Raw genomic sequence first — 25,793 nt, 5'->3', positions numbered from 1 at the left:
AACATTCCGCTGTCTTTGAAGTCATTTAAGGGCAGCGTGACAGCGAGTAGTAAAACAGGTGGAAAACTCCCAAATATTCAGAGCCGTGCCGAGAAAGTTTACCGGAAAATATTTGCACGAGGATGCCGAAAATAAATAACCAAATTCCTGAGGCGAAAATATTCGGGCACGCAAAGGTTTCCGAAGTATGCCTAGAAAAAAAAAAGACTTATCAAACAAAAAGCAATGAATGTCGCTGTCGAGACGCCAGACGCTTCCCGCTCGTTTAATTAACTCCCTTGAACAGTAAACACACATGGGTCGGGTTCTTCCCCGAAACTGTGCTGCCGAAAACTCGCAGCGCTATGCAATCCAGCAAGCGTGGCGTTCCTCGAGGGCTAGGAATGTTAACACGATCTCAGCAGTGAAGAAGAAGCTTCGCAGTCACTCAGTTTACGTCGGCTTATTGGGCCATGGAACGTTTTAGAGCGTAGCTCTTAAGCGCCTGCTTCCGGCTTGAGCTACGGGAAACATCCCATAATGACGTCATTACGGGAAACATCCCATAATGCAACACGCGTAACCGCGTGTTGCATTATGGGATGCTTCTCGTAATGACGTCACACGTGACGCCATTTGTTACTTTACGAGGGCAAAATTTTTCGGCTAAATATTGTGGGAATTTTTCTGCTAAGTGTAGCGGTAAACATTTCCCTCTAAATTCGGCGGAAAAATTTTATTCTCATGATGCCACTCAACCCGGGCAAAAGTTTCCACTAAATTTATCGGGGAAACTTGTCCCTCTAACTGCAGCGTGCGGAAAAATTTTCCCGCTAAATTTCGCTGGTAAATATTGCCCTCGTGACGTCCCACGTAACCCTCCCCTCCGTACCCTCCCCTCCTCCTCCTCTAGAACTGCACTCTATTTCGGCATTACAGAGAATCGTAAATGTCTTTCCTTTTATACTCGATTTTACAAAAGACTGGTTATACGAAATCAGTGAATTTCATAATATTTTACCTTTACTGCAAAAACTTTTGCCCATTACACCGTAGAAAAAGCTCCAAATACAAAGCATGGCTAGGTCCCAAATATCTGCTCGTGGAGAAAACTATAAAATAAGAAAGAAGCAAGTACCACATACACTGAAACAACACGAGCGTACACTGTATTTTTAGTTAAGCAATGAGAATCAATATGACCGAAGACGAAGTTGTTAAAAAATGGTGGAAGGTCTTGAACATGCGAGTATTTTTTAGTTACCACATGAATAGAGAACGGTAAAAGAATGAAACACGTGTACAACTCTCTCCAATGCCGAATTAGAGCGCAGCTCTTGAGCAGGAGGAGGGGTGGGTATGCCCCTCCTCCTCTCCCGATCCCCTCCCATTTAAAGGCAAATTTTCGCTACGTTTCCCGCTAAATTCAGTGGGAAGTTTTTTTCGCTAAATTTCGCGAGGAAATTTTTCAACTAACTTTAGGCGAAACATTTTTTCGCTAAATTTATCGGCGAATTTTTCCCGTTACATTTAGCGAGACAATTATTCCACTGAATTTAGCGGTGAAATTTTTCGGTATTATAGCGGGGAAATTTAAATTTAGCGGAGAATGTTTTTCGCTAAAAGTAGCTGGAAAAGTTTCCCGCTAAATATGCCGAAAAATATTATGCGCTAAATATAGCAGGAAAATTTTGCTGATAAATTTACGAGAGAATTTTTCCGCTAAATATAGTGGTAAAATTGTTCCGCTGAATGTAGTGGGGAAATCTTACCGCTAAATTTAGCGGGAATTTTTTCCGCTAGGTTTAACGGGGAACTTTCTGCGCTAATTAAAGCGAGGAATTCTTTTTTGCTAAATTTAGCGGGGAAATAATTCCCCTAAATTTGACAGGAAATTTTTTTCGGTAAACTGACCGGGGAGATTTTCCCGGTACATTTAGTGTGGAATGTCTTCTGCTAGGTTTAGCGGGGGAAATTTTTTCGCTAAATGTAGCGGGAATTTTTCTGCTAAATTTAGTGACCAATATTCTTTCCTCCACCTCCTCCTCCTTTCTCATTACTCTCGTGACGTCACGTGTGACGTCATTATAGGAAACGTCCCCTAATAAAACGCGCGGTTACGCCGACGGCGCTCAAGCCGGAAACTGGAGGCTAAGAGTTGGCTTCAAAATACTTCGTGCGTCGGATACTGACGAAACCTTCGCGTTTAGTGAAGTTTAGAAGAGGAGACAAAGAATAAATGCACCCCAGACATGAAAATAAATGCCAAAAATAATGAACGATACAAAACTTTTCTGCCAAATTGCTAGGCGATTGTGCTGCATACCTAAAGCGATCTGGCATCACAAGCGTTTAGCGATACTCTGAGTTTCCAGACGCCAGACGCCTAAGCTCACAGCGCTCTTCATCGAATAGTTTAACGCTTCCAATGTGTACACTTGATAGTTGTTCTTAGAATAAATCGATACCACCGCGAATCGGGCTGATAAACATGGCGATCTTCCAAAGCCTTTCCTTCCCGCGAGCTCCTCTCTCTCAATGGGCAAAGGTTGTCGAACGCCTCCTCGCCTCACTCACTCCTCCTCCTCCCCCCCCCCTCTGGTCATATCACCTATCCGTTAACCAACTAGCATCGAGCACCTCCCTCCTCCTCTCCCACCCGTCAACAAGACAGTGTCCAGCCCCGCAGCGAGGCTTTTATCTAGGCTTCACCACATACCAAACTCCTAGCCAAAGAACGTTTCACGTTAATACAAGGCATACGCCTGTTTTCAGTTCCACGCCTTACTGGAAGAGAAACCCTATATGTATAGTAAAGATAGCGACATAAATCTCCTTAGCTTCTGCCCGCAACAAGTTATAAGAACCTTCTGACGGCTCATGCCGCTACTGCTTATTACACCCACGTGCCTGGGTTGGTAATGCTTAGATAGTTTCGATTTCTGGGTCTTCTGCGCCCCAATATTAGTTACGAATGTTATCAGTCAATCAAATCGTTTGTTACCAAGCTCAAGCCACCGATTAGGCCTGCTGGTTTCTGATGCCAGTTGAAATTTCGGCCACCTGTTTCCCCACTGTCATCTGTTACCTGTCGAAGGCGTCGTGACGTCACCATAATGGCGCGTTCATGGCCATTGCTAAGTCAGCTGAAACGCGATAAAATTTTACTCGATATCACTGATGACGTCGATGTCCCTAGTTTTCCCCATTCATCCCTTCTCCAAACATTAACTTTAGATTTGGCGTTAGCACAATTTCTTTGAAACAAAATAGTTTTTTTCTAGAAATTTAGGGCCATAGAAAGCCAGAATTAGCCTATGCAGAGAAAAACCTGACTTTCTTTTGTCACAGCCTGGTTATCGTGGTCCACGTTCTTCAAACAAGAGCCAGAGTTTGGCTTCACATCTGAGTGTTCGGTTTTCGTGTGGAAAATTTGGACCTAAACTGCCAAACAAGTGCCATATTTAGGCTCACTGCTGTACCGGTGGTGAGCCTAAATGTGGCAGTTGTTTGGCATCTTTAACTCGAATCTGGCACTTTGGAAATGATAGTACGAACCAGAGAAAAGCCATAAAAACGGCAAATAAAAGTATGATGAAAATAATCCATGGAGACGGGGAACAAGAGGGACAGAGGACAAAGGGCAATAAAAGTACTCGGGCGCTAACTGACACCTTGGAGCAAACCCGTACTAGGCCCAAATTGGGTCCCTAAGATTGCCAAGATTGTGCTAAGTTTGGCATATTTTTTTTGACATGCTACCTGGGTTACGACGTTTATACTGATATGATTTTAAAACTTTACTTTCATAACTTTATTTTAAGTGCCGACTTCTAAACTTCCAAAATTGATTGATTTCGAACCAAAAACCATTCTAAACTCTTCTTAATATTCCACTACAACCCGTACCAATGCCCCAAGGCGAAGGGTCTAATTTGACGAACTTCAAATTCCCGCTTTAGAAAGAAGGAATGCCAATAATCTTCCTTCGTCTCATCTCTTGGCAGCAGAATGGGTCGATTCTTACAGTCCGCTTCAAAAGGCCAGAAAACGGTCGAAGCGAATCGCGCGGGACAATCTCTGCTCCGGTCATGATTCCCCTGAGGTGGCTTCTACTCTCGTTGACTGTATGTACCTCTGGAAATATGCCACGTCTTTAACACGTTTGAATAAGATTGCGCTTAGCTTTGAAATTTTGGCATCGATTCGGATCACTAGTGCTATATTTGGGAGGAGAAAGAGCGTTTGGCACTGCGTTTTTTTTTTTTTTTTGTAATGAGAAAAACACTAAGTGTTGTAGTTGTGACACCCTGTGTATCTCTAAAAGTATGATATGCTTATGCGTGGCATTATTCAATACACATACTGAAAATGGGTCTCTAGAGAGCGCTTTGTATAAAAATTCAAAAAGTTTTTTTGAGCATCCTTTGCAACAGTTTTATACGACCATCTCAATAGATATGTTTGTATTCGCACACGGGCGATTCTGGCCTTCCTTATTGTTTCCTTAACTTTTGACAGACCACTAAAGCTCCAAGTCAACAAGGCCACTCCGTACAAATAAGGATAATTGGTTTGAAGCTGAAACTTGGTCCAATTATATTTTTTAATTGGGAATATTAGCACGTACTTAAGGGTTTAGGTAAGGTTTTCAAGTTACGATTTATAAAAATAAAATAAAATAAATACTTTCCCCAATCATGCTCCTGCGTTCCTAGCGTTGCCTGTTTTTCGTTTACTCCAGTTTGCAATCATGTCAGAAAATTTTATTTCAAGATAATAAAACCAGAATTCAAAATACTGTTGCGATAAGGTACTGATCTGTTTACAAAATGGATTTTATACTGCCCTTGCTCTGTGTTAACAATATATAGCTTTTTTTTTATTGAAATTTTCTTCAAGATTTAAACTATCAACATGAAGGTGGCACAAAACCGCATCTTTTTTTTAATTTTCTGTCTGATATCCGGAACACCAAGGTTACATGCGTGATCACGAGTATGAAACACTAACTAGGTGTGGTGAGGTTTAGCCGTCCTTATTCGCTCCGAGTCCCGCCGAACTGTATAACTTCTCCTGTGTGTAAGTGCGCTGGAAAGTCATTCACCGAGAATTGAACAATCTCCACACGACTCTTCTTTCCACCACGAGAAATCCTATCCCTCAAGGTTATTTCCCCTGCGGGACCGGGTCCGATGTGCGCCAGCGGAATATATGTCAAGCAGCGCGTTTATCACGTTATAAAAGGGCGCCTGTCGCCAGGCGAGATGTCTACAAAAGTAAACTTTATTTCCCCCAGGCTTTATTCTCCCATAGCGCCTGCATCTTTGCTTTGAAGCTTCAAAATGGTGGTGTGCTTTTTGTTTATTGTCGTTTTGAGCGAAGAGCTACTTTACCTTCTATTTAAGCCAGCATCTAGTTTGCTTTATCTCCTATGAATATATTTCAGCAAAGCCGTTTGCACGAAATTTTATTTAGTTTTCCTCTTTAAATCGAACAGAGTTGTTTCTTTCCCATTTCCTGTTTCCTAAAAAAGAAAAAAAAACTAAATTTTTTTTTAAACATATATTTTTTTTTAATTTGTACACTGGGATGTCCCTTGATTTATAAGGTTTTACGCCTGTTCGGTCATCTTAGGGACAACGGGGATATTTTTTTCGCTGTGCTACTAAAGCGATGTAGATATATTGATTTAACCATATGGATACAGAGGTGCGTGAAAAATAAATATTAATATCTGCTCTCTTTATGTCCAGTCGAAGCGCTTTTAAGGTGACAGAAGACTGACGTGCTTTAGTAAGATGGTATTAGGTATTTTTAGGACCATCTGCCTTTTCTAGTTCTACATTCCTAACATCGTTACTATGTTCATGACACGACGTGCATTGTCGCGGACGATATTTCGACAATAAATGCGCTATTTAAAAAGAGTCAAGCACTTAAAATACGTATGGCGTGAACCGAATGATCTGTCTTCTACGCCTAATTTAACCCAATTTTTTTTTTGTACCTGAGAAGTATATTTAAAATGTCCTGGATATCAGGTCTGAAATAGTCTGCAATCCAAAGGCGTCGTTTACGGGTGTGTTTATCCGAATCAATAGTAGAAGTATACAGCGATCCTAAGTTATTCTGCATGTCAAGCCTATTAAATAGAGGAGCTTTGGCAATCGGGCTAGTCTGAGCACTACCGGTATAGTTTGGAAGCTTTCAATTCCCGCCGCAGAACAAAAATATAAAAAAGAGAATCACTTTTAGAACTCTAAAAAAATATTTTCCCTTTTGTGTTTTCGAAAAATATCGTTGAACTAAGCACTTGGCTCCGCGGATTGAGTTCTTCGATCGATGAGGTCAGAGACAAAATGCATTTAACAAAAGGTGGCAGGTGATGAGTAGGGCTGCGTGTTTTCGGAGTTTATTTTTCGTGAAATTCGGAGGGTGTTTTTCGGAGTTTATTTTTTATCAAATATTATGTGATTATCGAAGTTTATTTTTCGTAAATTCCCAATTCTTTAAAATTCGTAGATTAATTTCGTAGTGTTTCCTATTAAAAATAATAAATAATAACCGGATGCAAACGTATGTTAGCTAAAAAATAAAAAGCGCTTGTGTGAATTAAGATTTCTTCAGTTGAATTTGGCGTTGGTGTCATTGGCAATACTACTAATTTGTCCCACGACAGAAGTCGCACAGAAGTGTGGCTTCAATTAACGTCGATACCTTAAGATCAATAAACTGCCGGAGGTAGCTCCGAGGAAGCTCGTAGTGATCCGATCAATCTATCCCGCGGCCGCTTGAGGTGGTGTGATTAACGATATAATAGAGAAGGTTCAACTGCCCCTCTTTCCTATTTTATACAATCTCTATGATCTATAGCTTTCACTGTTACAGAAATATACCCTCTCCTTTCTCTTAATCCCAAATCCCATGGCCCAAACTGGAAACCAAAAGGGTGGCTTTGTCGTGACACGAATGTACGATGACCTGTTTCCTTGAACCAACCTTGACGAGAAAAGCCGTACGACCCCCTTTTGACAACGGTCTGAGGCTTGAAAGATAATTATGGTGTCATTTTCCCAGGACCATTGATCCTGCACTGCTGAAATTGTAAAAAAGTATTATTTTTTGTTTTTGTTGGGGGCCGGGGCGGGGGGGGGGGGGGGGGGGGGCGTGGCATGGGCACATAACAATACGGAGTTTATCGGATAAATCCGAATTGACGAAAATTTTACCGGCGGGTGTTTTTCGGGATTATCCGAAAACACGGAGCCCTAGTTATGAGGCACTGCTAATGATGTATCAATTGGTCGGGTAATGCTTAGTGTTTTGTAAATTTAAAGTGCGTCCTCAAAGTACGCGAACAGGTTTAGCTTAAAGATCCCCGATGTGCAAAATTAACGACATCCTTTGAAGAATCCTCCAGTTATCTTGGGAAGTCCAGGCATCGCCACCACATTGCCGCGCGCGCAGCTGGCCAAGAAGGCAGCGCGGCCGTGGCCTAGCGGTTACCGTGCGTGCCTCCCACGTGAAGCGCCGGGGCTCGATTTCTGGGAGCGACGGGTCTTATATTTATTCTTGCTATTTAGTGTTCTGGTAAATTCTAAAATCCTCTTGCTTGTTCGAGGTCCGAACTTTCTACGCGCCGAACCTTCTACGCCTATTTTTCCAGAAGCCCACGCGTGTACATAAGGGGCTCCACGTGCCGAGCCGCAAGCAGTTTCGCCCCAGCGTTCGATCCTGCTGTTTCGTCGCCGTCGTTGCCTGCGACGCTATCCTTTATCTCCTTTGTTTTGGGCAAAATTTCGCCTCCATTTAACCTTTAGTTTCTCCAGTTAACTTATCGCCTCATCCTTTGTTATTCGTCAGAATATCGGGAGTGCGATAGAGAGACTAGAGTTTAGAGAGGGAGCAACTCAAACCATGAAGAGCGTTTGCAATTTTGACTTCTGCGCCAACTGGTGTCAACCGCGCATACGTTGCGAGCTCTGGTGGTGATGAGCGAAGCGGGCGGAGAGATGGAAACGCTTGCGCTTCCGTTCCCTCCTCACAGCTCGTACTGCAAACGCGGACCATAAAATCAAACCTGGGGGACGCTGAAAGGGGCACTGACAAAACAAATCATATTTTTGTTTTGTTTATTATCTTAAACGGTTGGAAACGATGCCTGGACATTACTCCGAAATTCGGAGCTTGGGAGCTCAGCATTTGTGAAGTAGAAAAGCAATTTCTAAAAGCCCAATTCGAAGTTCCCATGCGATCCGTGCCAGTGCAGTGACGTCAAAGATTGAGTCGTCCTGCAACTCGAGTTCCTCTCGCACCTCCGTCTGGACCCGGAATCTCGTGTTCGCCCGCGCCCAGCGATCAACCGCTCTTCTCTGTGCGTGCCGCCTATCGCTGTGAGCAGATCACTTTTGTGTTTTGAAGTTATTTTAGGGTCCTTTCTGCGATCTAAAATTCTTTGAAACGGTGTGAGGTCGAAGAAAGCGCGCAGTGCACTTATGTGAGCGACATGATAGGCCAGGTCGTGCAAGTTCTGCGTGAAAAGCTGCCCAGGCGCAGTCACAACCGAAACTACGGTACAACAACACCAAACTATAAGATTTTACAGTTTGAACATTTCCTTTTCGAGTCTCAATTTCTTATTTTCTAAGTAAAAGCTACAAAAAATGAAATAGAATGTATATCTCTGCCAGTTGTAAGGAATGGCGTTCTAAGAAACGGCGTTCCTGGAACGGGTTCTTTTTAAGAGGGACGAAGGAACTCCGCCGTTCCGTTTTGCACCGGAGGACCTGGAACGGAAACTCGTTAGAATTTGACTGAACTGAAAAAAGAGCCGCGTTCCTCTTTTTTGCGTCCAGTGGCGTAATTTTTCTTTATTTCTAAGAGGGAGATTCTGAAAGTATAAAATCAATATAATTTACGAAGAGCAGGATCTCGTTAACCTTTTGGTTAATTAACTTAGGGTTTATTTTTTGTGGTCCTCTCTTGGTAAGAGTGGGGTACAGGAGAGCTAGTGGACATTGAATATTTTTCTTGGTGCCGAAGACTGCAGTTTAAAAAGCAAAATATTTAGTCAAATCAAAAGACACTGAAAGAGGAACCTTTTAAACTGAGTTACTTACTTTGCTTCCACGAATCCTCATACACCAAAATTCTAAGGCTGACTACAGCTATCACTGAACTTCCCAAAAGGAGACCTACAGTTACAACAAAAAGAAAACAGGTTACGAGACATCGAACACACCCTCGCATAGGGAACAATGGTCCCGTAAAAATACACAAAAAAATTAAGCTTTATTAATTTTTTTCTAGTCCCCCACCTTCAAAATTAAAAGCGAATCACACCTTCGCGAAGAAGGACTTGTAGTTTTCAAGACTCACCTTCCAAAGGCCCTACCCTTTTCTTGACTTGCTCGTCTTGCGGACAAAAGCATCGAAAAGCAACAGTTCTTCAGTTCAAATACGGGACTTTGTTAAATTGTAACGTGCGAGGTTGTTGTAAAACGCTCCTGCAATGTGGGTAACAGTGTATTTGACTCGTCTAAATCGCCCACCACCAACTTGAATATGATTAAATGCTGAATTTTAAAAGATGAATATATCAACAAATGAAACACTGCTTCCGATTTTTGTATCTTTGGAAGCGGTGGAGAAGAGAAGATTTGTTGCAGTGGCGCCCGCCCGCACCGGCACCACAGCAACACTGCTTCGACTACAGGTCGGTGGCGTGCTCATCGTAGAAGGCGACAACGCACCTCTTCTGCTATGAAAACTTGGTCGAGTGACGAAGATGTTTCTCAGCAGAGACGGCGTGACTCGAGCATGCGCACTATGACTCTCCAGGGGCTCGGAACTACGCCGTCCTGTTCAGCACATTTATCTGCACGAGGCGGGATCATCTCCTTCGTCGCCGCAGGGGGTGGGGGCGGGATGTCGAATATTATGAGAAGACGAAAGCCGACAGGAGCACGAGCTCGTGGGCCAGCGCACCGGGGAATCTGTCGATCTGAGATATAAAAGGGACGTGAGCGTTTCGGAGCGGTTCCAGTCCTTTCTTAACAGGCACACTTTTGACTGGTTCATCTCCCTTCAGGTGCGCGCACGATAAACCACCCCACCATCCGAACGGAGCGCGCAGACTCATGCCCGACATTTTTTAGTCCATTCTTTCCACCCTTCGCTTCCCTCGCTCGAAGACCTGAGAGGAGGAAAGCCTTGCAGAATATCAGATTTGGTCGTTGGGTAGTATGCTAATTTTTTATAGTGTTCTTGTAATGCTACTTGGCAACAATGGATTTTGTTTGTTCCTTAGTATAGGGTTTTCAATATACTGCCTAACGTGTTTATTTTAAAGTGGGTCGATTTGTTTTTATAAGCAGACCTGTATGTCTGTTTTCCTGCAGACCCTACGGAGACCAATAATTAAGACTCCTGAAATGAGCTGTCAAAGGACTACGCAAGGATAACAATTGCAATAACGGAGTATGATCACACAGATCTTATTTCTGCGTTGTGACGTTAAAGGTGTCTCCTCATTCGCCGCGACTCTTCCATAAATCGCAATAACTAGCTCTTTTTGAGCCTTGCTCAGAAATACACACGCAGGCATTGTTGATAAAGAGGTCGACTTTATTTCGTATAAATACGTTAGGTACGCTTTCATTTAAGGAACAGTTCTATTATATTGTTCTTAAGCGCAACATTTTTTTTTGCTGCAAATCAATAAGCATAACTAGCTATCTACTGAACAAAGTGCCGGCGTGTTTTGTTTTTCTTTTTTTACGTTGCTATTCTTCGGGGACGGACTGAAAAAAAAACCCGTCCTTAAGAAAGTTCCTCAGCCAAACCACGACAAGAGGGAAGAGGAGCACAAAAATATTTATTTTATTTGACGTTAACTCTCATTGAAAAATTTTATATCAGCCGATATCCTCGCAGAGTTTATATTCTATAAAACCGAATCGATCCAGCCGAATCTCTCATGCGCATTCCTGCTTGTCATGGGCCCTATAGTTGCAAAGCATTGCTTACCGTCGCTAGAGAAAATGAAAAAAGAAGAGGGACGGAGCAGTGAACTAATCACGGATACTCTCAGTCAAGACACGGTCGATGCTAATCACAATAATGGCTGCATTGCAGATTGCGTTCCTACAGCAGAAACACCGGTATCATGTGATCGTAAACTCTTTTGGAGTAGATGGCACTGTGCGCTCTTACTTCCTACATCCCCCGGTGGTGTCGGGTTCTGTATTGTGGTTTGGGCTTTGTACACCGACCACAATGAGACGGGCGCAAATTTCTCCAGTGAAGACTTTTTTTGCGTAGATCAATTATGTATTGTCTCGAACTCTCATATAGCTAAGAAATGATTGTCATTAATACTTTTTTGGTTTCTTAGGAAACATTCTGAATGCGATTCAATAGGGCCGCCCAGTTTGCTTTGGTTTCAATGAAATGACGTCAGCAGACGGTAGAAGTATCTTCAGACTTTAGCGTGGAAGCATTCTGGACTTTCGAATTCCTTAACATTGTTACAAATAAAAAAAAAACAGAAAAAGAAAACAAGAAAAAAAAACGGACAAGTGATATTCATCATGCGAATGTCAAAGATTCTTAATTTCTTCGTGTTGTGAATTAGTGAGTGTAAAAATTATGTGGGCCCTCAATGTATTTATGTGTTTTTTGTATACATATAGACCGTTTATAAAGTCACCCTGATCAACGACCTGTCCGCCACCCTGCGTAGCCACAACTGGCTGCTCTGGGTAGCGTCGAACAACGCAGGGTAAAGGATCAAAAGCAATATGATTTAAATCTTGATTTAAATTTTGATATAAATCACAATTTAAATTTTACTTAGATTAGGCCAACTTTATATCAAAACATTTCCTGAAAAATTTTTTTTAATATTTGCTTTTTGTTAATTATTTAATGCTTTCTCTGCGGATTTGTACTGTATTTAGATCAAATTTAAAAATAAAACAGATTTATATCCGGCTGAAGACGAGCTAAATTAAATGCTCTTTTGAGCAAGTTGAAGCTGGAGCGTTGCGCTTGATTTATACATTGAACTTCGTTCGCCAGTTACTTAACGTCCTTGTTGAATGTTAAAGGAGCAGGAGATGGTCGAGAGCTCGAGCGCGTGTATTTGGGCTACAAAGAAAAGAAGCAAGAATACGACATGGCGGCTCTGGCGACATCAAATTCTACCGAATGGAAATGCTTGATATAAACTCCTCTGTTATCGCTCCAAGGCAGGTCCGAGTCATGTTTATTGTACTAGAGTCCAGTTGAAAAAAAGCTAGAACGTAAAAGAAGGAAATGAAAGCTAGAAAAGTAATGTCCTGCTGCAGTCTACAAAGAACTCGAAAGAAGAAGATGGTAAAGAGTTTTAACTAATAAAAATCAAGCTGTTTTTTTTCTAGTAGGGCGGGTATTACGCCGATAGCATAGTTGATAATTGAAGTGTACATTGCATTTAAAGTAATTCTTTTTTGGGCTTTGTTACCAGTGAACTCATCAATCGATTGCTTTATTTAAAATACACCGAGTGGTAAAATATGTCTAGACTTTCATACCAAATGTATCATATAAAATGATTTATTATAAATTAAAAACAAAAGGTTTAAACAGCATAACTCAATTACTTAATCTGCTTTGTAACAAAATTGTTTTCCACCCTGGATGAAAGTAACATTTGCGTTTTGTCCAAATGCGCACACAACAGGTCTCCACCTTGAAGTTTTACTCCCAAAGCAGGAGACGCCAGGAAAAACATAATCGAGATTCAACGAGCTTACGTTAACTTGTGCGCTTGCGTTCGCAAAATGTCAGCCGTACGTAACCGAGAGGTCAAGTGGCCTTTTCACAACGAATCCTGTCAGCTGCGAGACAAAAGGCCGTAAGTGCGGCCACTTTCGGCGGACGGAAATGGACGCAACTCCCGGAAGGCCACCGACGATGAATCAGCTGAATCGATTCGGTAATTTTCCTCTGTATAAACGCAAAATACAGCCAACAGAAGGGTCTATGTGAGCAATTCGACGACCTCGAGCAATACCAAATAGAAAATAAGGCCTGAACCTTGGTTCCCCTGGCCAAACGTCACCATTAGTTTCCCCACGCAGTACCAGCAACCATGCGTCAGTATATCACTGCCATTGCGTGCCGAAGCGTCTCACAAAAGCGCGACGCCAAAACGTAAGCGTCTGTCGCTTTGCGACGTACTCGCGTCGAGATTTTAGCGTGCCCGACTCTTGGGGCATTCGGAGGGCCACCGGCGATGACGTCATGCACGGGCCTTGTCTTTTAGGTGATATTGCCTCAAGACGACTCCTTCCTGAACTGAAAGCGAGAATTGTATTCAGATTTGTGCGGGTTTTCGAGACGCCTAATCACAATATCTAAATACTCCGGTCGTAATAATAAACCCATAGAAAATATCGCTAAGAAGAAATTGAGGAAGTGATTTTCGGGGGAGCCTAAGAAGGGCAGCAAACGCTTTGATAAGTGACTCACTTTTAGAAATATCGGCAACGACTATCAGGCTTTGGAAATAGCTGAAAGGATAAAGAAACAATCTTAAAAAAAGTTAATCTCACGCCGGACTCTCTGCCCGCACTCAAGTATTGGTTTCTGCAGAATATCAATGTGGCAGTCCACAATTTTTCACGAGGGCCCAGCAAATCGCGTCATCAAGAAAATTACGATCGATATTTTTCTAGAAATATTTGTAACACGGATATTATGATGATGCGCCATATGTAACGAAGAACAGTCACCTGGCTATTTTCATCTTTGTGACCTTTTCATGCTGAATCACTTTTCTTAAATCAGACACTAGCCAAGTGAAGTAAACGCAAAACAAAGCAAAGCAAAATTAAAAAAAAAAAAAAACTTGAAGGTGAAGTAAACGAAAAGTAAATGCAAAACAAGCGCCCTTTAGCGAAAGTTGAAAAAAATTTGAGTTTATAAAAGTGTTTTATCTACATAAACACCAAGACAAAAATATCGGCCGAGGAAAAAAACAGTATATTAATGTCATAGACGACCGTTTGAAGTATCAGTAACGTTTTTTTTTCTTTGTATTTCATTTATGTTTCACGACAGTAGTTACACTATAATCTAGGAAATGGTGCAGATTTTTTTCCTTTTTTTTATTTCTTTTAGGTTGTATTAGTTTTCAATGCTGAAGAACAACGCTATGCATTTGTTTGCTGGAGAGCTCGAAGACGTCAGCTCGAATTCTCTGTGGAGCCGCAGTGTGTATTTTTGTTTCTTTCAATGCTGGTCGGTACGGGGCGGTCTATCTTTTCAGTTTTGTACATCCTCACAGTGTTCAGAACGGTGCGTGCTGCGAGCTCACAAAGGGCAGCTCACAGTAGAGAAAAAGGTTCACGTCGCTCTGAACGTTTTCAACGGTTGAAGTATAAAAAATAGGTGCATGACGAAGCACACATTTTGTTTCGTACAAAAAAAGAAAAAGAAACTTAGGGGGGGATTATTTGCTAGGTTTCATCGTAAGTATAATGAATTTGTAAGTCGCGGACGTTTATTGACGTTGTTGTGTTCCTTCGGCTGTGTTCGGTCATGACAGACAGAGTTTTTTGCATTAATGTCCACAACGTACCTAACGCGCCCGCTCAATAGAACTGGACTGGGAAATGCAGCACAGGGTATATTCTCGTTAGCACATACCAAGCAGAATTGATTACACTAACTCCCACCCGCAAAACATCCATTCAGAGAGGAGACCTGGCAGGAGTCAGCTTAAATACTCTAGACACAAGTTGCTGTCTTAGAGGCGTAATGAGACTAATCACAGCGCCAGATTAAAAGGGAATTAATATTACTACCTATCTCTCTGAATCAACAGGAGCTTGTTAAAAAAAAAAAGTCATAAAAAGACATTCCTTGTAGTTGCTCAAGTGGGAATCAAAAGAAGCTTTCAGAAGATAACGGTCTGGGTTAATTGGCCAGCCTCGCTTGGAAATAGCGTGTCTCTAACAGAGTTAAGCGTTGCTAAATAATTCATTCCTCGGTAACGTAGATCCCACCTTAAAAACCCCGGCGAGGAAGCCGATACGGGAAAATTGTGCAGAGTGAAATAACAGGCCTATCTTGTGCGTCCGGACTCAGAGCCAAACTTTTGAATTTACATGAATCACGGAGAATACAGCGAGAGTGTAGGAGCATCTTCTTCGTGCGTTCGGCAATTTAAAATATGCGTGGTAGAACTTGTTTGGATAAAATACTGCGTTCTTGTGCAATTTGGCGTGTTCGCACAGTCGTAAGGACCTTTGTGCAAATACCGTGCTTGGTTATGTGCCGCTAGATAGGCGTGAGCTCAAATAAATTTAGAAACCGCTCCTGTTGTGCACGACTTTGCAGTAGATAATAATATTATAAAGATTAAATCACCAGAACTTAGGGCCAAATGTTGGGAGTAGAAAACTAGAAATCGTCAAGAATATTTATGCAGAATCTTAGGAATGCTGATAGGGGGTATCTTAGACCTAGCTCTTGAGAACAAAAGGTTGGGTGAAAATTACATATTCACCCTCCTTCGCCTCTTACTTGTCTTTTTCGCTCAAATGCTGTTCGGGTTGTCAAATGTTACTCTCAAATATTTTTTTCCACTTGAGGCGTACCTTAAGGATCGATTCTTGGTCCTCCTTTGCGTTTGTCCTTAATAAATGATATGACGTCTTGTGTGAGACATGCTGAGTTGCTTCTATTTGCTTACGACATTAAGATGTTTAAAGTGTAAATTCTATTATCGACTGAGATACCATAAAGTATGATGTGTTACGCATTTAAGAGTTGTAAACATAATCCCTTACTGCTTAATTATATGCAAAGAAATGTGATATCCCCGTGCAGACGACATGCTACCTGATATTTTATAAATAATCTGTATGAAAAACCGATGGAACGAGAATTATTTTTTGAAGGATCCTGGCGTGTTCATTGATTGTGCTTTAACTTTAAAAAAATCATGTTTCTTTTGTAGTAGACAGTGCAATACGGGTGTTAGGAATGATATTCCGCTTGATGCAGCGTCTTAGAAAGTCTCGCTACTTGATAAAACTTTTAATTATTTAGTCATCTCAAGGCATGATTTTGCGTCTGTAGTTTGGAATTTATTATAGCTAACTCAAGTTCTAGCCATTGAACATGCCCAGAAAAGGTTTATTCCTATTGTTTACGACAGATCGATTGGACTGCGCATTTATTATAATTACGAAAATTTACTAATACGATTTTTGTTTAAGCGTTTGTCTGAGCGGAATAATATTGTTCGTGACATTTTTTTTTCGTTTTTCTTTCACAGGATTATTAATGGTATAATTGATCATTCTCAGCTTCATAGCAGAGCTTATTTCTATGTTCCTATTTGACCCTACGAGGCGTTTTATTTGTTTCGACTTTTGTTCATCTTACGTACTTTAACCACTCAGGCGTGAACAGACGCAACATAACACCATTGTGTCATCTCGCACTGTCATATGTACTCATGCTTCTAGGTATTGCCATCCGCTGAATGATCTTTATGCTCACATCATAGTTATTTTCATCTTTTTTTTTTCTTTTTTTTTTCTTTTTTGGGGGGGGGGGGGGTTGTAGTTCTGTTTAGTACCAGGTCTCTGTTAGTATATGTAGTGCCTGATTGCTTTTTTCTGCTTTGTGTTAGCGTTGGTGCACCCAAGAGAAGGCTGTCTAGCCGTTTTGGGGCACCAGAAATATAAACATACTCATCATGAAATGAATAAAACCAGTTGAATTGTACGCATGGGCGTTTAATTGTTTTTTTTTTATTCCAAAAGAGTTGTAGTATTGCGTATAGGAGCAAACGCAAACGCTGTCTGTTCACCTGAGTATTCGCTGCTCCACTCTACGCATGCGCGTCATAGACATGCGTCAAACCTCGACGCAGTTTGGGCTCTAACGCACGCGCAGTATGGAACACGCAACGCTGAAGCGAACGCAAAGTGTTTGCTTTTGCTAGAGAAGGCACAGGAAAGTAGGTGAGTATTGAATTTACTGCTAAAACGAGAAGGAATATGCAGTTGTGAAGTACAAAAGATTTTTCACGTACGGATTTTAACTAGGAGGATTTGTACTTATATTATCATAGCTTATTTGTAGACCCGGCTGAACTTGAAACACTTTTTTTTTTTAATATACCTTGGCGTAATACAAAACAATAAATATAGGTAATTGTTTACAAGAATGTAGGGCCCTGCATACTGGTGTATACCTGAGAGTAGCTTCCTTTGGTTTACTTGCACCCGGCCGTATCACAATACATATACCGGAAGTACACTGCCCTGCACCTTTTTGTGCCGGTGCAAGAAGTGCGAGTATATCAAGCGAGTCTACTATTTGACGGCCGCATTCACGCCTCTAAAAAGGTCAAAGATCGTACCATTTTGTTTGTCACTCTGAAGGAAGGTAGTCTGTCAGGTCCTGACTCTGCTGCAGAATTGCGGCGACATCGCTCTACAGAATGTAAACTAAGGCTTCTAAGGCATTTGAGACGACTAGCAAGAATCGGTTTCTCAAGGTATCGCGCTGCAATTTACTACAAAGGTGGGTACAGGAGATGAAATCTTACAGTGAAAAAAAGAAATCAAGGAATGAACTTACTTCGTACATGAGTAAAAAACAAAATAAAAATCCTTTCGACAAAAACCCCGAGACTGGGACAAAAAGGGACGGACAAACACGTTTTTGTCGAAATGTTTAACCACCACCAGCTCGTTTGCGCCCTTACCTTTTGTTTATAAAAATCCTCTCTGGGCAGTCTACGCCGCCACTACGGAGGTGATGAACACGTAGAGAGAAGTTTTGCCGACATGCAGATGGCGCACGCCTCGTGGAAGGAGCGCCGGCCGATTCGGGTTGATAGCGGAATATCTGGCAAGAAAGCCCGAATCGGCTGGCGCTTCCTCTACGTGACGTACGCCATCTATCGGCTTCACTTTTCTCTACGCGTGCATCGTATGCGAAGTGGCGCCGTGTATCACCCATAACACATTTTTTTTCTCTCTCTTTTAAACGAGGTAAGTTAATTTCTTGATACCTTTTTTTTACAGTAAACTTCCACCACCGGCCTGTAGTAAATTGCAGCGCGATACGTTGAAAGACTGATTTTTACTGGGCGTCTAAGGTACCTTAGAACCGTTAGTTTGCATAATAGAAACCGCAAACTGGCCTAAGAAAAAAAAAGTTTCGTTTTTTTTTTGTTTTTTTTAAGTCTTTGTCACGTAGGGTGTGGAACATTTAGTTTTTGTTTCTTGCTTCGTGATTGGTTCTTCGCCGTTTTGATGGTCTAAAGGCTCAATCTGATTGGCTGCGGAGGTGCTCGGGCTCGCCACTCTCCGCGTTCCCTAAACTGTCGGTGACTCTAGTTGATATGACAACGAACGGAAATAAAATGATTTCAGTCACCTAATGTTTTGTTTTTAGGCTGGGGGTTGGGGGGGGGGGGGGGTTGTAACAAAAGAGTGGCTGATATTGTGTTTGCTTAGATGACCACTCGTTCGGGCTCCTAGGATGGCTGTGAGCAAGGCTTTGTTCGAAAGAGTTGGAGTCGGCGAGCGCCAAACTTCCGGCTTCGCCCAAATATTGACTCGGACAGGGCGCCAGAACTGAAGCCCCGGAAAATTGACTTCCGGTGCCCACAATGAACGTGGGAGCTGCGCGCCCACATCGAGGACCAGAGAGCCCAGATTTAAGAAGAGAGAGTGCAACTCAACCCACCAAGACCACTTGCAGCCTTGCACACGTTACTAGAAAAAAAAAGAAAAAAGAGTAACCTATTACAGTTACAAGTATGCTGTCGCTTAAAACGTATTCAATTAGATCACTCGAATACTCGAGAGAAAAGTATTTTTCCGTTACTTGAAAAAGTAACCATTAGTTTTTCGATTACTTTAGATTTTCAAAAGGTCAATCTTTTCAGCCAATTTGAAAACTATTCTTTATTTTTTTTTTGTACAGCTCAATATTAGATTAGAATCCCTCAACTCTCACAGCATATCTTCTTAGTGCACCAATTTTGGTAAACCATCACCCCGTCAGGGATTATAAGTTCAAGGATCTCTAGGTAGAAAACTTGCAGAAACAAAAGACGTCATCAGGAAGGCGATTACTTCCTAATAAACCCATTTAAAACGATCACTAAACTCCTGCGAATTTTAATCGATTATGAGTAATTTTGTCACCCGTAATGAGTACCCCGTCCAAGTCTGGGCAATTGCAATTTAATGAAGGGGACGCCTCCCGCGGCGTATGCACCGCTTGCGCGCACGCGTCGCGTTGTCACATAAAGCGGGCGGAAAGACAGAGAGGCTGCAGGCAACTGAAAACGCTTTTGTTCCATCCTCGCAGCTCGTGTTGCAAAACACGGCATAGAAACCATGGGACCCCGATCGAACTGTTGGAAACACTCTGAAATCTAGGCACTCTATCATGGACCGATAACGCACACTGACCATCTTTTGTTTCGACGTTCGGCGCCTTCACCGGGAACGGAATCCGTGAGCCGTGCCTGCTTTCGACGATGACACGTTGTTTACTCACGTCGCCCAATTTTTTCGGGTGTGGCCCCTTTGTTTTTTTTATATGTTGTTAGATGCTTTTCTTTTTTTTTTTACAAGAAACAAAGCCGTTGGCAATGGGTAGTGCTTTTCGTTCGGAATTTTTTCGTGCTCATTGTGCGGTTCGGTAGTTTTTGTATGTTTCGTTTTGGGCTATGAGCAGGAGTGAACTTTTGCGTCAAGTAAGATTCTTTCATGACTTTGCTTTTGCTTCCTAATTTTTTTTTTTTGTACCGGCGGTTCTTGTTTCTTGTTGCCTTTTTTGTAGTCCATAGCTTTTGTCTCGAATAACGGTTTCTAGTTTTGTGCGAGGTGTGAGCAGGATAGTGGATTTATCCTCGTGTTCATGCTTACAAAGTCACATTAAATGCCGGAAGTATTTATTGACTCTGTCATTGAATGAACGCCGATATTCCTGCTTTTAATTTTCCCTTTTTTTTGCGATGGTTTTCTAGCTTTGATTTGAAAAGGTGTCTTCGCAAGTAGCACGCCAGAATAACATCTATCTTGGCAGAAGCTTGGTAGTCATTTGTGCCTAACCTAGGCATAAAACGTTGTTGTTGTTTTTTCTCCGAAGCGCTTGCTAGTGCTAGAATGCTTCTCTTCGGCATTTTTTATGGCTTTTGTCCCGATCGCCACAGAACTGTCAATGTTTCTGACTTGAGCCAAAAGATGCCACGTGTGAATTGAAGAACCAGCAGTAAATCCTAAACCTGGCACTCGTTTGGCAATCTATCGGTCAGAAGTTGCCACATATATACCGAACAGCAAGAAATGAAGCCGAACTCTGGCATTTGTTTGGTGATTTATGGCCCAAAGGTGCCAAAAGAAAGCCAAATTACCGGGTGTAAAGCCTGACTTTTCACTTGCTTGGCAAATTAGGGTCAAGATACACCGACTCTAGCCCAAAAAAGTCAAGCTTGGCTCCTTCCTGGCTTCTGGCATTTAAGTCCCTAAATTCCTGGACAAACCCAAATGTTCGCACATTAAACTGCTCTAAATGTCATAATTTTTTTTTTAAATCAAAACTTGATAGCTTTAATGGCTAGACGTTTCAGTCTACCTTATAGATTTTTTGATAGAATATATTGATCACCTTTTTGAACAAAGACACTTTTGATTCTACTAAAACTTGCAAGTCATCGGACGTTCGGAAACCAGGGTACGTCTTATGAAACAAAGAAAAACCCGGTCATATTAAAGTAAAATATGGGCAAATGCTTCGATGAGAGCAGGCTCACTCTCGAAAAAAATTGTCTTGCTCTCAAGAACTGCTGTTTAATAAAAACCAAATTGTGAGGTATTTATGTGATACCGCATCTCCAATTTCAACAAATACATTACTAAAACGAGGAAAAAAAACGAACACACACATACAAGAACACACTAGTCGTTATATGATAAGCTGTCGTTTTGTGACACCGAATCTGGAGTTTTACTAAATTTTATTAAAAAAAACAATAATCGGTATATGATAAGCTTTGAATATTTTACGGAAATGAATAGATATTGACTGACACAATCTGGTAATTATACTTGAGAGAGCAACTGAAACTTAAGTCTTGTCCTTCTGTGTTCCCGCTTCTTGTTTCGTGGTTTGTTCTTCGGCGTCCTTATCGGCCAATGCAGCTATCTCATTGGTTCTTGAGCGATAATGAGATGCTAGCCACGCCCTGCATTTTTTTTAAAGTTGTTTCTGGTTTTGATTTGTTTGTTTGTTTAATTTTGCATAATGCTGGCCCGTTCGCCGTGGCAGGGAGGAACTCGCGTTTAAGAAAATAATTAAGTTCTTACGTACAATAAAGCATTAAACGACATAATATCTACAATATTAGATAAAAAAAACGCGCCCGGAGCGCCAAAAATAAATAAATAAGGAATAGAGAATGCACGTAAAAAGAGAGTGATAACCAATTTAATAATAACCAAATATTTACAACAATAATCGAAGGTACGTGCCGTGTACACTACAATACCGCACCCGATAATTCATATGTAACTTCAAAGAGAGGGACCGGAAAGGAAATGACATCGAGGCGATGTGCTCACATTTTAAGCACAGCAAACAAGTCAAACACCATCCTCAAACATCGAAACATAATTTTTAGTGCACGCAAGATATATTGAATAAAAAATATTTACAACAAAAAGTCGCGTCTTTTTCTTCTCGCGGAAACTGCTCCGCACTTCCATGACCAAACAATTTCAAAATAAGTTTGAGGGATCCTTTTTTTTTTCTTTTTTTCCCAGCGCGACAGTTTTTATACTTAAAATACGAAGAAATGAAAAAAAAAAAACAGAATTTTGTTTTGAATATGCTACACTTTGAGAGGTTTTCCCTTTTCTGGGATTTACGAAAATTGTGCCGATGTTATTTTCATGATTGGATAAAGGAAAGTTTTATTCCTTTTGCATAAAAACTCGCTACAAAAAAAAATTTAAAAAAAATTTGGAAGGCGGAAAAGGTACAACACCCTCAGCCGCTGTTTCAGCGTCCCGTTCAGCCACTCGGTATTCGAAACTGGTATCACGCAGAACAAATGGCTCTTGGGTGAAAAACGTTGTCGCTTCAGCCTACGTTCGTTCTTACGCGAGGCGGCGCGTTTGTCAAGCTGAAGCTGTGATCCTGACACTCGCTGCGCCTCCCTCAAGGCCTGGCTGTGACTAACAGCTTTACTCGTTCCAGTGACAGTGAACCCCCTCCCCCCCCCCCCCCCCCCAAAAAAAAAACAACATAAAAAAACACCCATCGCATTCTTTTGTTTTCATTTACGAATAGAAGGAAAGAGGGTTTGGCTCTAGGTGTGTCTACTTTTACCAAAAACTTTAGTTGGATGCGCTTTTAAAAGTGGGTTGCTTTTAATAAAAAAAAATGTGTTTATTCATTTAAAAAGGGTTTTATTCTTTTTTTTTTAGTTTCTGACCTTTCAAAAATCTGGTGCCAGGAAGTCACGCGACAGTTGTTCGTTGATACCTACGGGCGATTTTCTGCGCCCAGTACGAGCATTTTATTTCCGGTCACACTTCTTCTCCAATATTTGTTGTAATAACCTCAATTAGCCTCGGTCGCGCTTGGGTAAATGGACCTGGGACACTTGAATTTCCTCTATATTATTTGTTTCATTTCTGCCGTAATGAAGATGCCATGGCCAATACCAGTGTGAAAACGACAGGGCGTTCTGATCCTGGCAGCGCCTCCAGCGGCGCTCGTTGCCTTCCAGTGTGCTTTGGCTGCCCTTCAGTGTGCTTTGGCTGCCGTCCACTGTGCTTTGGCTGCGCGGGGCCTGCTGGAGGCTCGTGTGACGCCAAAGTGTTATCGGAGCTTGGAAGCAGTTCACATCTTGTCTGTAACATTATAATAACAAAATTCTCCCTATTTAATAAGAATGGAAAGATTTACTCTTTAAATTCCCAATGTGTGGATACCAGCGTTTTCCAGAAGATAACCATTTGGTAACCAATTGATCCGTGTCTGTAAATTTCCATTAACAGCGGGTCATTTTTTACCATCGATATACTCGCTCACTATTCACCAACATCGAGATGTGAAGAAACGCGTTTAGTAAAGAAATGCGCTAGTACTTTTTTTTGCACTTGTTCCCAGCTGACAGCCTACACTTATTCAATGTTCTGCTTCTATAAGAACTCGATTATAGTCTTCTGATATGTTAAGTGTACCTTACGTGTCTACGACTGTCTTTACGCCCCATTTTTTTATTTTTTTTATGCGTGTGATCGTTGCTAGTTGTCTATTTTTGCGCTCCAGATATAAGACATAAACGTTTCCCGGTAGGAACCCCATATTGACGCGCTCAATGCCACTTTGTTAATATTCTTTTTTTTATTTTTTGGCTCTCACAAATTTGCGAGCGTATTGTTTGCTGCTCATTCAAAATAAAAATAATAAGCTACAAAAAAAAAAAAAAAAAAAAAAAAAAAAAACGCACGATGAACGGAGCAGCAAGCAGAGAGTCAGGCAAATTCCCTCCTCTGGTGCATGAACCGCGAGCAGCCGGCGGTAAACCTGGAAAGCCTATAATTTCGGTTTGACGCCAACGGAGACGGTGTTTGCCAAGCCTTCAACGAGGATCGAATGGCGTTTCCGTTCTCAGTATCGTTAGCTCAGAAGGTTTACCCTATTTGTCTATCACTCAGGTGGTACGAGAATGATCAGCAAGCGATTATATACTACACTTTATCGCTCCTTCAGCTTCGATATACGATTCAGACTCCTTTTATGTAATATTATTTTTTGTTCCGTGTATGAAACGCATGTGCAGGCAGGAGGAAAATGGCGGGCGTCAAAACAGATCTCAAAAAGCCGAGGTTACACCGCTACTACATCGTACGAAGAGACATTCTGGAGACACTAGGGAGTTTTCGGGAGCTGTTTTTACCCATCCGATATGGTGCGAACTGCGCATGTGCACATGCGTATGTGCATGTGCGCATGTGCACATGTCGAAATGCGTATGTGCGAGTTTTCTGCGGTAGCGCGTGCGCACTTCGTGAGACAGGAAAGAATCGGGCGAAATGATAAGAAGGTATGAGATGTATGATGAACTTAGCAATATATCGATGTGCGTCATACGGGGAATGGTTATTTCAAGTGTTTATTTCGAATCGAATTGTCCGCGATCAACGCTAAAATCTGTTGAGTTGCTGTTTTCTTTCGTGTTTACTTCAGTGAAGCTCTAACTTTCTGTAGATGTTTTCACAGTTCTGTAAATTGCATCAATAGGCTTCTTATCTTGCATAGCGTTTGTTCTATTTTGGAATAGGTTTTTCATATATGTAGTGCACATGTCATGTTTTATTTTTGTATCATTTCTTTTGCGGCCTGCGTCGCCACTGTTGGTTTGGGTGGCTCGGGGCTCCTCAAGCTCTTTTTGACAGCTTTTTTTGCCATGCTACGTTTGCAACATTGTTTTCGTTGGAAGACATTAAGGTACTATTGTTATTATACAGGGTGAAACGAGCAGACGCCAGGCTCTTTAAATCGACCGAAAAATTCGATTTCTTAACCTATTGCGCTACGACTTTATGCAACGTTGCCCATAGATGGTGCATTTTTTTTGTAAAATTTGCAAAGACCGAACTTACCTGAGGAAAAAGTAAAGAAAGAAAACGGCTTAGCTCCTATGGAAACGCACCGACGCCATCGGTCTGCGAACAACACGGCGCCGTTTCTCACGGGAGACAAGAGATGGCGCAAGCGGTCGGGACGCCAACTGCCGCCAATGAACGAGCAGACGACGCCGAGAGCCGGCCCTTTTGCAGACAAGGAACTGAAGTTCCTTGCTGTTACCGCGCCTGCCTTTTTTGTTTCCGCGACAGTCGCCGCCTGCGGAACGCGCGCCGCTTTTGAGTCGAAAAGATCGTCTGCTAAAAAGGCCTGCTCTCGGCGCCGTATGTTCGTTCGTTGGCGGCGTTTGTTGCGCCATTTCTTGTCTCCCGTGCGATACGGCGCCGTGTTGTTTGCAGACCGGTGGCGTCGCTGCGTTTCCGCAGGAGCCAAGCCTTTTTCTTTCTTTACTTTTTCCTCAGGTAAGTTCGCTCTTTGCAAATTTTACAAACAAAATGCACTATCTGTGGGCAACGCTGCACAAAGTCGTAGCGCGATAGGTTAAGAAACCGAATTTTCCGGTCGATTTAAAGAGCCTGGTGTCTCCTTGTTTCACCCTGTAGATGCAGAAAAATAAATCATTGCTTGTCTTATCAGTCGGGTTACACAGGTTTGTGTTTCCCCAAGTGAGATAGAACTAACGTATCTAATTGATACATGTAAATTAAACGCTTATTTTACAAAAATAAAATTAAAAAGAAAGCAAGCCGGAAAATGCAAACGTTACATTAATATAAGTGAGTTATGGCACCGGTGTCATTATTTCTTAACTGAAAAATTAAAGATCGGGATATTAATTTAACGAAATTAATAAGTTACTTCGTTCATTATTGTCTTTCGGAAAACTAGGTGATTCTATTATTGAAATCATTCCTTTTGTGATTTTATGAAAAACAAAACACGTACGTGAAGTCGAGCAACTTACTGTAATATATCTATCTATCTCTCTTTCTTTCTCTCTTTCCCTCTCTAGCTCTCTCTCTCTCTCTCTCTCTCTCTATATATATATATATATATGTATTAATATATGTTTCAGAGAACTCGGACCAAATCGCTTGTGCGAAAACTACTTATCGCAACGAAAA

General features: G+C 41.7%; 1 protein-coding gene across 1 annotated transcript in view; it reads left to right on the top strand.

Moving 5' to 3' along the window:
* Window positions 1-25,793, top strand: part of LOC120838549 — a 162,005-nt gene that overhangs the window by 88,966 nt on the left and 47,246 nt on the right. The gene's annotated exons all lie outside the window — the stretch shown is intronic.

Source organism: Ixodes scapularis, unplaced genomic scaffold (assembly GCF_016920785.2).
Source record: "Ixodes scapularis isolate PalLabHiFi unplaced genomic scaffold, ASM1692078v2 PGA_scaffold7__128_contigs__length_106722199, whole genome shotgun sequence".
NCBI lineage: Eukaryota > Metazoa > Arthropoda > Arachnida > Ixodida > Ixodidae > Ixodes > Ixodes scapularis.
Note: the sequence above shows the minus strand (reverse complement) of the source record. Positions and strands in the feature narration are given on the sequence as shown.